Source organism: Rhinatrema bivittatum, chromosome 5, assembly GCF_901001135.1.
Source record: "Rhinatrema bivittatum chromosome 5, aRhiBiv1.1, whole genome shotgun sequence".
Taxonomy (NCBI): Eukaryota; Metazoa; Chordata; class Amphibia; order Gymnophiona; family Rhinatrematidae; genus Rhinatrema; species Rhinatrema bivittatum.
Window position 1 is genome coordinate 271,590,825 of NC_042619.1, and position 15,492 is coordinate 271,606,316.

Genomic DNA, 15,492 nt, shown 5'->3' on the forward strand with positions numbered 1-15,492 from the left:
TTGAGCGGCGGCTGTCAAACCCTCTGACAGCCGCCGCTCTGGGCCAAAAGGAGGCGCTAGGGACGCGCTAGTGTCCCTAGCGCCTCCTTTTGCCTGTTTCTACCACTGGGCCTCATTTAAATACTGAATCGCACGCACGCACAGGCGAGTGGCCTGTGCGTGCGCCGGGAGAGCGGGCGTTCGCCCGCTCTCCCGTAGACTTTACTGAATCGGCCCACTTGTGGCTTTAGGCCATTTACTTTATCTCCTGATGCCTCAGGGACCCACTTACACTTGTACCTGTAAGTAATTTTTTTGCTGAGTGTTATATAAATTCCTACATTTATTTAGAGACTTTTGATATTCCGCCTTTTACTATAAATCACCTGAAGGTGGATTACAGTCAGTAATGTTAAGCAATCACAGTCACTGTGCACAAACAGAAACATGAGGACAGAAAACAACCATACAGCCATTCAGTCTGCCCAGCCACATCATGGGCTCAGCTTTATAGTCCCTTCCTCTCCCTCAGAGATCCTCTGTGCTTTTTAGAATTTTAATATTGTCCTTGTCTCCACCACCTCGATAGGGAGCTGTTCTATGCATCCTCTACCCTTTCTGTAAAGAATCTTTCCTTAGTTTACTCCCGAGTCTAACTCCTTTTACCCTCATCGCATAAGTCCTCATTCCAGAACCTCCTTTCCATTGAAAGAGGCCCATCTCCTGTGTGCTTATTCCTTGGAGGTATTTAATTTTTTTCATGTCTCCCCTTTCCTCCTGGGTTCACATGTTTAGATCTGTAATTCTGTCCTCATAGTCTTTATTATAAATACCACTGACCATTTTAGTAACTTCATTCTGGACCGACTCTATTTGATTTACGTCCTTTTGAAGGTGAGGCCTCGGCAATTGTACACAGTCTCACCAAAGACTTATATACAGAGACAATATCACCTTCCCTTTCCTGCTCGCTATTCCTCTGCTTATGCGTGCAAGCATCCTTCTGACTTTTGCCATTACCTTGTCTAGTAGTTTGGCCAAATTAAGACCTTCAGATATGATCACACCCAGATTTCACTCCTGTTTTGTGCACAGTAATTTGACCCCATATATTTTACTGTTCCCTTCAGTTTCTGCAACCCAAATATATGACCCTACACCTTTTTTTTGCTGCCAGATTCTAGACCATTCCTTAAGCTTCACTCAGTGCACCCTCATGTTTCTACACCTTCCAGGAAGTCTATCCCTTTGCAGATTTTGATATCATATGCAAAAAGCAAACCTTTTCCAGCAATAGCCCTTTCATAATATTGCTTACCTAGAAACATAGAAATGACGGCAGAAGACCAAATGGCCCATCCAGTCTGTCCAGCAAGCTTTCATACTTATTTTTCTCATACTTATTGGTAACTTATTGGTAACTTTTTGGTTCTAATTTCCTTCCACCCCCGCCATTGATGTGGAGAGCAGTGCTGGAGCTGCATCAATTTGAAGTATCAAGCCTAAATGGTTAGGGGTAGTAACCGCTGCAATAAGCAAGCTACTCCCACACCTATTTGTTTACCCAGCCTGTGCAATTTAGTCCTTGTTGGTGGTTGTCTGAATATAAATCCTCTTTTCTTCATTCCCTCCTTCCATTGAAGCAGTGAGCTGCGCTGTATATGTATTCATAGTGAAGTATCAGGCTTGATTGGTTCAGGGTAGTAACCGCCACAACAAGCAAGCTTCTCCCATGCTTATTTGTTTTTCCAGCCTGTGCAATTTAGTCCTTGTTCGTTGTTTGAATATAAATCCTCTTTTCTTTGCTTACAAAAATATTAAACAGAACCAAACTGGGGACTTATCCCTATGGCACATCACTGGTAACCCCCCTTTCCTTGCAGTGAATTCCATTTATCACTACCCTTTTGATACGATCGGCGGCTCACAAGACAGTCCTGTGAGCTACCTCACTCACCCTTGCTGCTGTGCTGCTCCAACGCGGCAAGACAACACCATGACCTCAGCTTCTGGGCATCCTTTCTTAATCGCAGCCATGCCCGACAACCGATTTCTTAAAGGGCCTGTGGTGGGAAAGTCCTCTTGGCAATTCCTGATGATATCATGCAGCATCCACATAAAAGGGCTCCTCACTGCTAATCTTCACCCCACCGGTATTCCCTGCAGTGCTCATTAGGGATGTGAATCGTGTGCCCGATCGTTTTAACGATCGGGTTCGGCTGGGGGGGGGGGGGAAATCTGATCGTTAGAGATGTGAATTGGGATCGGTTCCGATTCCAATTCACATCACTAATTTTTTTTAGTGAGGCCCGCGCCGATAAAAACAAACCCCACCCGACCCTTTAAAATCACCCCCTTAGCCTCCCCCACTCTCCCGACCCCCCCCAAAAAAAGTTTTTACACATACCTGGTGGTCCAGGGGGGCCGCGGGCAGCGATCTCCCGTTCCCTGGCCATCAGCTGCGCCAAAAAAAATGGCGCCGATGGCCCTTTGCCCTTACCATGTGACAGGGCAAAGGTAGCGCCGGCGCCATTTTGAATATTGGCAATATGGCCCGAATGCAGGAGATCGCTCCCGGGACCCCCGCTGGACCCCCAGGGACTTTTGGCCAGCTTGGGGGGGGGGCCTCCTGACCCCCACAAGACTTGCCAAAAGTCCAGCAGGGGTCCGGGAGCGACCTCCTGCACTCGGGCCGTATTGCCAGTATCTCAAGTATTTCCACATCTCCCTCAGCTTTGCTGCTCTAGATTTGACCTCTTACCTGGATCTTGATATCTAGCCTGGACCCGACCATGATGGCCTGCTCCCTGGACTCTAGCTATCACCTCTGTCCCAGGGCCCTGCCTAAGTTCTGCCAGCTACCAGAACCCAAGGGCTCAACCCAAAGAGGAGGCAACTGGTATAGGTGAGGCTCCTGTCTGGCCTGTTATAAAGTCTGATTTGCCTGCTGCCAGCGTGGCCTCAGGGGTTCACCCTTGAGGCTGCGTCAACTATGCCACAGCACTAAGAGCTCACACATCCCATATCCATTACAGATTGCTGAACTCAGCCCAGGCTGCTGCCCTAGCAAGGATAGTCTACTAGTTGCAGCAGCAGCAGCAAAGTCAACTTGACCAAATTACCTGCGTTTTGCAGGGAACAGTTGCCCCTCCACTTTCGGTGATTCCAGCTCCGACTCCACCGATTTAGCCTATTACTTCCACACTCCATTTTCCTCTGCCTCTGAGGTATGATGGGGAACCCAGAAGCTGTAGAGGCTTTCTTAATAAGTGTTGGATGCAATTCAAGCAGCAGGCATCATTTCCAACTGGCCAAGTCAAGGTAACTTACATTCTTTCCTTGCTGGGTGGCACCACACTGGCTTGGGCTTCCCCCCTATGGGAAAGGGATGACCCACTCTTGGGGGATCTGACACACTTTCTACAAGAGTTTCAACAAGCATTTGATGAGCCAGGTCACACAACTTCCAAGTCTTCTGAACCTCTACAGATCAGACAAGGCTCTCAGTCTGTGGGGGGATACGTGTTGCACTTACGCACCTTGGCCTTCAAACTCCACTGGGGCACCTACAACCTGATTGCAATTTTCTGACAAGGACTTTCAGAACACATTAAAGATGAGCTGACTGCCTGAGACCTACCATCTATCCTGGAAGGGCTGATCAGACTAGCCATGTGAATAACCTGAGGTTCCAGGCTTGGCTCATCGAACCACCCATCTGGTACCTGACCTTATGGAACCCATGCTGGCGTCAGAACCTGCATCGGCGCCAGAACAGCCGATGCAGATGGATCGTGTTAAACTATCTCTAGAAGAGAAGCAGAGGCATAATCGGCTCCAATTATGCTTGTTTTGTAGTGCATCAGGGCACTTCGCTGACCATTGTCCAGTCAAGCTGGGAAAAATCCTGAACCTTGGTGTGGTGAGAGTGGTCAGCCTAGCCCAACCCTGCACATCTCCCCAATTTCTTGTACGTGTGTGTCTTTCATTTATAGACTCCCACTTTGACGCTCAAGCTTTCCTTGACACAGGAGCCTGAGGGAATTTTATTCATGAATCTCTGGTACAGCAGTATGGGATTCCGACAGTTCTCCTAGATCCAGCAATCATGATTTCCTCTGTCCAGGCAGAACATTTCCTGGATGTATCGCAAAGTTTCTGTTTCCCTTGTCCATGCAGATTGGCATCTTGCATGGGGAACATATCTCTCTGTATGTTCTGCCTAAAGCAATTAATAATATCATCCTGGGTCTGCCCTGACTCCGTTAGCACCAACCTGAGGTAAACTGGCGAATTCTATGGATTTCCAGTTAGGCCCCCGCTACCTGCAATTTCCATGGCAAGAACTGTGGTCTCTAACTTGCTTGCTCCATTCACCGCCCCTACGGATGCAACTAATTACCAACACACTGATGCTCTTATGGCAGTTACAGGAAAGGGTGGGTCGGTACTCCTTCCATGTGAGGTAACCCAATCTCTGCCAAGTCTTGACACAGAGGACCCAGACCTTCTTTCCACTGATGGTGAGTAACCGAAATCGGTTGCCTGTGGATGGAGTCCCGTCCTTTTCATCTTAGGCATCTTTGCCATCATTTGCCTGAGGTGCTTTGGCGCTGTGATTCAGCCAAGGTTGAGATACCCTTTGAAGGCCGAAGTTCATGGGAGCCAGCTGCTAACCTGCAAGCCCCCAACTTAGAGAAGAGTTTCACAAGAAATTCCTCAGCAATCCAAGACCCAGAAGACAGGGGAGGTGACTTTGGAGGAGGGATACTGTTCAAATGGTGGCTCACAAGATGCCCCCTTGAGCTGCCTCATTCACCCCTGTTGCCACGCTGCTCTAACACAGAAGGAAGTTACCATGATTCCAGCTTCCAGGTGTCTTCCAGTTACCAGGTCTTTCTTTAAGTGTGTGCGCTCCCAACAGCTGATCTCTTAAAGGGCCTGCGGCGGTAAGTCTCTGCGGCACCTCCTGATATCACGCAGCCTCCACATATAAGGGCTCCTCAGACTGCTAGTCTTCACCTCAGCAACGGGTCTCCTGCATCCCCTGCAGTGCATGTTGTCAATGTTCCTGTTCCTTGAATCGTCTTCCAGCCTTGCCTCGTCCAGACTTGCCTTGTCTTCCAGTCTAACCTCATCTTGTCTTCCAGCCCTTGCCTTGTCCAGCCTGTCTTCATTGTTCCCATCCCCAGTGTCTCCTGTGTGTCCACGTCTCCCTTGGCTTCCTGTTCCGGACCTAGCCTTTTGCCTGGACCTGACCTTGATTGCCTGCTGCCTGAATCTTGACCTCTCGCTTGAACCTGACCATGATTGCCTGCTGTCTGGACTCAGCTACGACCTCTGTCCCAAGGCCCTGCCTAAGTCCTGCTGGCCACCAGAACCCAAGAGCTCAACCCAGGGGGAAGGCGGCCGGTATAGGTGAAGCTCCTGTCTGGCCCATTATCAAGTCCGTTCAATTGCTGCCTGCTTAGGCCTTGGGGGTTCACCCTCGAAGCTGCGTCAACTACACACCACAGCACTAAGAGCTCGCACACCCCATGTCCATTACACCTTTGTTGTGTCCCACGCAACCAGTTTCTAACCCAAGTCCTCACTTTAGGGCCCATAACATAGGCCCTCAGTTTGTTTATAAGTTGTCTATGTAGAACCATGTCAAAGGCCTTGATAAAATCCAGGTGCACTACATCTAGTGTTCTCCCTTGATCTAAGTCTCTGGTCCCCCAGTTAAAGAAATGAATAGATTTGTCTAACAAACCTATCTCTGGTAACAAAAGAAAAAAAAGAAAATGCTACCTCGGATCCTGTTATCCATTGGATACCAAAAACTTTTAAAAGTGATTCCATTATTTTACTCCCCACTGAAATCAGACTCCTCCTTACTTCTATTTCTTTAATGAGGAACCACTTCCGCATGCCTCCAGTCTTGTAGAACCACTCTTGACTCTAAAGAAGTGTTGACAATTTCAGACATCTAGAACTTCCCTACGTTCCCTCAATATTCTTGGATGTATCCCATCTGGCTCCAATACTTTATCTACTTTTAGTTTTGCTAACACAGTCTTCTGAAAATTGTTTGAGGTCTACCTCATGTCCATTTCTATTTCTGGCAGTTTTCTGACTTTTCTGTGGTCCTTCTAAATGCCCTTTCTCACTGAACACAGAACAGAAATATTTGTTACGCAGCTCTGCTTTCTCTTTGTTAGCCAGGCTACATTTTTCACTTCAGCTTTGAAACTTACAATCCCATTTTTGCACTTTCTCCTTTTACTAACGTATCTAATAAGAAGTTTCCTCCCCTGTTTTATTGTATTAGATATTATTTCTTTCATTTGTGCCTTGGCTGTCTTGGCTGCTATCCCAGCTTCTCTTAGCTTTTCCAGATATTGTTGCCTGTCTACCTCTTTCTGTGATCTTTTAGAGTTTATGAATGCTAACCTTTTTTCCCCCCCTTACCTTTTCAGCCACTGAAGTAAAGACACATAAACGGGGTGATTGCCACAGACTTAGGGGTTTGAAATACTAAGAAAAATTGAATTGGCTAACCCGATTTGATCAAGTTTAAATGAAGTGCAAAGTGACATCACAGACTGTTGGTTTGGGAATTTTTGTGCATTCAACCAAAACGTGTGCTTGCAACAGCTATAATAATCATTGCGCGATCTAAGAAAATCCTGGAATACTGAACTTTTTGTGCATACAAGAGAATTTCATTGTGTTACACTTTGAAAGCAGGAGTCAAAATTCACTTCAGCCCCCATCAGTGTACTTGTTCCTTAAATGTCTGCTTGGCTAATGCCAATTTAAATCCTTTGGCACACGGATTACTGTCTGGAAACAGAAAAATGCTGTGAATGATTTTACACCTTTTAATCAGCAATTGAAATGAGAAGAATGCAAGCAAGAGAGCTCGTGACTCTGGCGTGATATTCCAGTTATGAAAAGCCCTGCTTCTGATTTCTAACCAGGTGCTGTGCTCATGCTGAGAACTGCAGAAAACCAATTCCTACAGCAGAAAATTAATTACAGTCTGGAACAAAAACACCTTCCAAAAATTGCTTTGAAATATACAGGGTGACCCATGGAAAAGTAGCCTGCCTCCAATGCACTGGTATTGGAGGCAGGCTACTTTTCCATGGGCCACCCTGTATTTACATAGTAACAGAAATGATGACAGTAAAAGGCCGAACTGGCCCATCCAGTCTGCCCAGCAAGGTATTTAGGGTTGTTGCTGCTGTTTCTTTGCAGGTGCATTCTGTTTAGGGTTGTAACCACCCTGGTGCATTCTATTTAGGATACCCCAAGGCCTTTCCTGGAAGCACAATACAATCACTTCAGTGTGGTTTTGCTTTGACCACTGCTCCATGCATATTACTCCAGTATTTTCTTTCCATCTTTCTTGGCAATGAGATCCTCATGGTTTTCCCACATGTCCTTGATTTCTGCTGTAGTCTTTGTCTTCAATTTATTGCAATAAATACCTGGAATCACAACTGAATATTGTATGGTATATGTTAACAACTAAATCAAATGAACCATACATACAGGAAACCTCATCAAATGAATGATCAAGATAGACAGGACCTCATATTTAAAATGGTTGCATGCTTTTAAATTTCACTAATAGTGGTTAAACTCTAACAAACTTTATTACACAAACTGTGCTGGGAAATCACATAAGTGGTATGCATCCATATGTTATAATCATGGGTCCTCTAAATTCCCGTTCTTCCTTGCCTTTTTATATGACAAATTGAAAAAAAACTTTGTATTCAATCATTTATTTATTTATTTATTTAACACTTTTTTATACCGACCTTCATAGTAATAACCATATCGGATCGGTTTACATAAAACAAGGGTATAACTGAAGCAATAACTAAAGTAATTAACAATAGAGGCGAATAAGGCAAAGTTACATTTAACAAGGAGTAAAAAACTTGGAAGCTTAAATAGCTGGAAGAAAGTAAAGGCAGGAAGTAATTGTAACATAATACAATAAAGAATATGAGTTAAAGCTTAAGGTGCTTTAACTTGTAAATGCCAAATCATGTAAATAAAAATGCTGTATTAACCAAAGACACTTATCTGAATTACAGTCTGATAGATTTCTGCCCATACTGCAGCTTAGCCTTTAATTTGCCTGACACGTCCCGTGTTTCGGCAGTTTAATTAAATGTGTCTCGGTTAGATGAGGCAACAACAGGCAGGTGTCTTTGGTTACTACAGCATTTTTATTTACATGACTGAATACAAAGTTTTTTTCCAATTTGTTCGTTAAGAGTTTAACCACTATTAGTGAAATTTAAAAGCTTGCAACCATTTTAAATATGAGGGCCTGTCTACCTTGATCATTCGTTTGATGAAGTTTCCTGTATGTATGGTTCATTTGATTTAGTTCATTTTATTGCAAGCATCAACTAACCCTCTCTGTGAAAAAAATATTTTCTGAGGTGCTTGAGTCTGCCCTCCTTGCAGCTTCAGACCACGACCCCTAGCTTTTCGGCTTCCTTTCCATTAGAAAAGGTTGAATTAACAGACAGTTCCATGCATGTAAATGCTTTTTTAAATCAGGTCCTTAGATTGTGAGCCCACTGGGGGCAGGGAAATGGCTACAGTACTGGAATAGAATCCGCTTTGAAGAGCCTGAAAAAGAATATAAATTAAACAAATAATTATGCATTAATATCTTTCAGGTATTTCAATGCCTATATCATATTTTCCCCCAACTCTACTCTTCTCTAGGGTATGCATATTCAGGTCCTGAAGTCTCATCTTATATGTGGTTTGGTACAGTCCCCACACCATTTTGGTTGCCTTTCTAAGGACTGCTTTTATCCCGTCTATATCTTTTTGGAGATACAGCCTCCAGAACTGAACACAGTACTCCAGCTGAGGCCTCACCAGTGACCCATACAGGGCCATTATCTCCTCATTTTTTCTACTGGTTATGCCTCTCTGTGCAGCCTGGCATCCCTCTGGCTCTAGCCACAGCTTTGACACACTGTTTCACCACTTGGAGTTCATCAGATAATATCACCCCAAGGTCTCTTGTGATCAGTGCACATCAGCATCTCCCTCCCCTCTCCATTGTGTACAACTCCTTTCGATATTTTGCATCCCAGATGCATGACTTTTTTGCTTTGAATTTTAACTGCCAACTCTTTGACCATTCCTCAAGCTTTTTTTTAGTTACTTTGCATTCTGTCTATACCCTCGAGCTTGTCCACTCTATTGCATATGTTTGTGTTATCTGCTAAAAGACAAATTTTTCTTTCTAACCCTTTTGCAATATCACTCACAAAGATGTAGAAGAGAAGAGGCCCCAGGACTGATCCCTGAGGCACCCCCACAAATCACCTCTCTTTCCTCTGAATGAATTCCATTTACCCATCCTTGTATGTCCCTCATATGGACCCATGGCTTTATTCAACTTTAGCTTCACATGTTCTACACAGACCCTCTCTTCCGTGAATGGTGTTGCGTCTACTCTACTCCCATCTGTACTCTTGCGAACCATTAGTGGTCCTTCTCCAATGAACACTGAACAGAAGTATTTGTTTTGCATTTCTTCTTGCTCATTATCCCTCTCTACATATTGCTTCCCATCACCTTTTAATCTTATAATTCCACCTTCTTCCTTTCTCTGATATAACTGAAAAAGGTTTGTCACCTTGTTTTGACTCTGTGCGAGAGGTAACAGTGTTGGAGCCACTTGGCAATAGTGATCACAACATGATCAAATTTGACTTAACTGAAGGGAGAGAACAAAAGAAATCTACTGTGACAGCATTTAACTTTCAAAAAGGTGACTATGATAAAAAGAAAAAAATGGTTAGTAAAAACTGAAATGAACAACTGCAAAGGTTAAAAGTTTAGATTAGGCATGGACGTTGTTTAAAAATATCATCTTGGAAGCCCAGATCAGATGTATTCCATGCATTGGAAAAGGAAGCAGGAAGTCTAAATGACTACCGGCAAGGTTAAAAGGTGATGTGAGAAAAACTATAATAGCTAAAAGAACATCCTTCAAGGAATGGAAAAGGGATCCAAATGAAGGAAACAGGAAACAGCATAAGCACTGGCAAGTTAGATGCAAAGCACAGATAAGGAAGGCAAAGAGAGAATTTGAAAAGAAGCTTGCCATGGAACAAAAACTCATAATATAAACTTTTCCAGGTACATTTGAGGTAAAAAGCCTGCAAGGGAGTCAGTTGGACCATTAGATGATCAAGGGGTAAAAGGGGCACTTAAGGATGACAAAGCCATAGCAAAGAGACTAAAGGAATTCTTTGCTTCGGTATTCACCGAGGAAGATGTAAGAGAGATACCCATGCAAGAAATGATATTCAGAGGAAACAAATCTTAGTGAACCTTGAAGATGTACTAGGGCAAATTGACAGCTAAAGAATAGCAAATCACATGGACCAGATGGTATATATATCCCAGAGTGCTGAAAGAACTGAGACATGAAATTGCAGCCTTGCTATTGAAAATTTGTAAACTATCATTAACATCATCTATGGTACATGAAGACTGAAGGGCTGCCAATGTAATGCCAATCAAGGAGTCATCCAGGAAACTACAGACCAATGAGTCTGACTTCTGTGCTAAGCAAAATGGTAGAAATTATCATAAAGATCAAAATTGCTGAACATATAGATAGGCATAATTTAAAGGGACAAAGCCAACATGGATTTAGCCAACAGAAATCTTGCCTCACCAATGTGTTATATTTTTTGAGGGCAATTATAAACATGTGGATAAAGGTGAGCCAGTTGATATAGTATATCTGGATTTCCAGAAAGCATATGACAAAATTCCTCATGAGAGAATTCTGAGAAAATTAAAATGTCATAGGATCAGGGGCAGTGTCCTGTTGTGGATTGGGAACTGGTTGAAAGAAGAAAACAGAGAGTAGGGCTAAATGGTAAATTTTCCCAATGGAAAAAGGTAAATAGTGGAGTGCCCCAGGGTTCTGGTCTGAGACCATTGCTTTTTAATATATTTATAAATAACCTGGAAATGGGAACAACAAGTGAGATGATCAGATCTGCCGATGACACCAAATCATTCAAAGTTGTTAAATCAAAGAAGATTGTGAGAAATTGCAAGAGGACCTTGCAAAACTGGGAGACTGGGCATGCAAATGGAAAATGAAATTTATTGTGGACAAGTACAAAGTGATGCACTTAGGAAAGAGTAACCCAAATTATGGCTACACAATGCAAGCTTATACATTAGAAGTCATCATTCAGGAAAAGAATCTGGGTGTCATTGTTGAAAATACGTTGAAATCTTATGCTGTGTGCAATCAAGAAAGCAAATAGAATGCTAGGGATTATTAGGAAAGGAATGGAGAATAAAACAGAGAATATTATAATACTTCCAAATCACTCCATGGTGCGACCTCATCTTGAGTATTGTGTGTAGCTCTGGTCACCACATCCCAAAAAAGATATAGCAGAATTAGAAAAGATAGAGAAGGGCAAAGAAAATGATAAAGGTCTGAGGAGCAGACCTTGCCTTAAATACCTGGAAGAGGGAGGAGTCACAGGAAGGAGCCACGACCATTTCCTGTCGTGGCCCCTTTAAATCTTCTCTTTAGCTGCGTGCGCGGCTCTAAAGCAGTCAGGAAGAGGGCAGAGTCAGCTCAGCCCCGCTGGGCTCCGCGGCCGGCCTGGGCAGCGGCCAAGGCCGCGGGAGGAACACCGGAGGAGGCTCCCTGCTCCTGCAGGAGCCTCCGAGTCCACCCGACGTCGCGGGGGAATACCTGGTCCCGGCCGCGGACCACTGCAGCCGGCGGCCATGACAGTTGGCCCTGGTCGCGGCTTGCAGCGGCCATAACACCTTAGGGTGCGTGCGCTGCGTGGCCCTCATTCTTATTTTCCTCATTGGTGCGTTCCTCAGGGGCATCCCCCTGTGATGACGTCATGCTGCCCGGATAATTAAGCCTACAGTTTATTGCTAGCCTTTGAGTTAGCAAGGGTGTTCTTACGGATGGGATTCACTCTCCGTACCCAGCTACTTTGTCTTCCAACTTCCATTGGACTCTTTCTGCTAACGGGGTACTTGCTCCTCAGGGGCCTCTTTGCTTCTTTCAGGTCACTATCAGGTAATCGGTACTCGCTCCTCGAGGGCCCATGTTCCCTGACCCGCTGCCTGCATCCATCTCCTCTTCTACTTGGAAGAATTCGCTACAGACACCATCAGTGAATACTACTATCATCCACTCCTCAGAGCTGTCTCCCTGGAACCAGGTACTTGCTCCTCGAGGGCCTGCCCCCGTTCCAGCGCCAGTGCCATCTCCTACGTGGAACCGCTGTGTGAGTACTTTGCCAAGTCTGTCTACCTCCAGGGATCTGGTACTCGCTCGAGGGCCAGCTCTCCCTATCTCAGGGCTTCTCCATATTTGGGACTCTGTGAATGTTCTATCGTACTCACTTTCTCAGTTCTCTTCACTACAGTACTGCTATCGGAGGAACCGCTGTTCCAGCGCCCTGGGGAATACTAGCCCAGCCGGGCTACATCTTCTACTCACTACTGCCACCTCTGGTGGCTTCTCAAACTGTCTAAATAAAGAACTATCTGTGTTTGTGAGTCCAGAGCTGAGCCTGACCTGTGGCCCCTCATGGGACTTCCCCCCCCCCCCCCCCCCCGTGGGCGTGGTCAGCTGCCAGTGTCCAAGGGTCCACCCAAACCTCACTAACTATAACAGGTGGATACCCACTTGACTTGACACTGTCCCTGTTTGCAAGTACCTGGTCCAACATCACTCCTCCCCTTGTAGGTTCCATTACTAACTGTGTAAGCAGAGCCCTTTGAAGAGCATCCACAATTTTTATACTTGTAGCCAATTCTGCAGATCAGGAATACTAGATATGGCATTGTATACACTAGTGTCTGCTTGGTCTGTGCAGGATGTATGATGTCATTTGTGCTATTGATTCTGGGATAAGGGAAAAAAATGACAGGAGCTGGGTGGCACCTTATAGACTTACCAATTTATTAAGCATGAGCTTTTGAGGACAGTGTTCACTTTGTCAAATGGGGTAAGGGAGGTCATTTCTGGAAACAAGGGCTTTCCATTAAATTGTAGGGAGGCTGTTTCAAGAATTAAAAGAGCAATATCTTAAAATTAGGCAATGACAAAAATCAGCCTCAAAATTTCTAGTGACAGTTTTATTAATTTATTGTTTAATTCAGAAGGCAAGGAATTTAAAGGCATTGGGGGCACTGTTTGGCAGCTCTTTGGGTATTGGGTAGGGGTCTCATTTTCAGTTAGGATGTGTAACGGTTTTACTTGTGTGCGAGAGTGGCCAGCTGCCTGGTTTTGGACCGGACTGTCCAGTTTTCAAATGAACTGTATAATGTCTGGTTACAAAGGTAACCGGACAGTGTAATGTTCAGTTAAAGCTGCTTGCACAGCCCGGGGGGCAGCATCTGAACTGTGCTGGCTACACACAGCCAATCAGAGTTTGGTATACATGACGATGGTATCAGTTGTCCAATCAGCTGCCTGTTCTTTGTCTCAGGCAGTTGGCACTGCCACAGCAGGAGGGAGATGTGCAGAATCTTTGCCTGCATGCTGGAGTTGAATCCACAGCTACATTTCTCTGCCTTTACTTCCTGCAGCTTAATCAGTCATGCTGTCCCACCAGTGCCACTGTCCCCGTCCCCCCCCCCACCGTGGGACTTGCACAGCCCGCCAATACAGCTGCCTCTTTAATACCCAAGGCTCAGCCTATCAGAACTGTAGCCTCTTTTTCCCACTTCAGGGTGATTGTCTGCCAGTGGCTGCCTGTCTGCTACTTACTTTAGGCTGTGCCTTCCTGTCTCCCACTCTGGTCTCATTCTGCCTGGCTGCTTTAGTCTCACATCATTCTGGGCTGGCAGGTCCCTCTTCCCCTTATCTGTTTCCTTTTTTTTTTGTTCTGTTCTGCTGGCATTCCTTCTTCATCCCATGGCCGACAGTTTTCTCTTATCCTGACTGCTGTTGTGGCAGCCAGAGCCAGACAATACAGCCAAGGATAAAAAACAAAACCTAGAAACCATCTTAACTGGCTCCTTAGCAAGTTGGAATTACCTGGTGTTAAAAAAAAATGTAAGGTACTGCAGTGACCTCCTTCCCCAACCAGCATCTCCTCCATTTCCCTCTGCTCATCATCCCCAGCCCTGAACCCAGTCTCTCACTTCTTTGCCTAGTATCCCCTTGCTTTTCTAAGACATATTGCTGGTCTGCCCTCTGCCCCAGGCAGCCCCAGGGAGCATAGCTGGTCATGGGAGTGCCTCCCTGGGTGATATGACTGGGTAGTTCAGTGCATCAATGACCCCCTTCCAGTTCTTGCAAGTTGCACCCTGTGCAGTTGACCACCCTTTCTGACAATCCTGGCTCACTATCTTTTCCCCCTCCCTGCCCACCATCCCTCTGAGAGTAAAAGGGTGTGTGTTTGTGGAAGAAGGGTGCAAGTGTGTGTTTTGAAGGAAGCATGTGTGGGAGAGCAGCATGTTTATGACAGAGAGGGCGTGTGTGAGAGAGTGAATGAGTGTATATAAGAGAGAGGAGAAAATCTGTGTGACATCCCCCCCCCCCCCCCCCCCCAGTAATCCACAACAATCTCAGGGTGACTGGAAATCAAAAGTTCCCAGGTATGAAGAGCAGGGGATTTTTTAAAATCCTTAGTTTAATTATTGGGTGTTAGTTGATGTGTTAGCTGTTTTGAAAAATGTTATGGGTGTTTGAGAAATTTAAAAACATTTTATATAATTTTTTTATTATTGGATGTTCTGTCATCAGCTATTTTGAAATATTTATTTTTATTTATATGGTTTTATGGTTATCTTTTTCTATTTCTTGATTTTATTTTTGTATTATGAGGAACAGTGAGGTTTCTGTTTTTCAGTTGTGTCACTGCATACAGTCTTGCTTGTTGCAGTTTAAATGTTAGTTTTTGTCTGTATGTTTGTATTTATACTTTATGGTCTCTTTATTCTGTATTTGGCAAGGGTCTGTCTTATGTTCTGTGTGACTGAGGTGAGATCCTGCTAGTGTATAGTTCCTGCCCAATAGAGCTCAGCTAAGAAATGGGGAGCAGCTGAGTGTCAGGGGCCCCCCTTCATTTGCCCTAGGAGGCTAGAAGGTAGTTTAAAATGTAGGCAAGGATTTAAAATGTATGCAAATACAATTTATGGAAATGAGCACGTACCCCCCAAAGGTATCGAATGTCCAGTCCCGGACTGTGGAAAAGTTGACAACCCTAAAGTGTGCAATCTAAAGAGGCCTAACAATAACGTCTAACCTTTTTTGGAGTTACCGCAGCCAGCAGAATCTGTAAACATGCACTCTAGTTGTTATTATTGTAACTTTCAAAAGCTCCCCCTGCTCAAAAACCATCATTATTCTATTATACATGATGGGAAATCTCATTCCCCGCCCCACCGGGGGGGGGGGGGGGGGGGGGGGAGAACTGGAGTAAATTGAGTACAAACTCAGTCTTCTCTGAGTTGAAGTCTTAT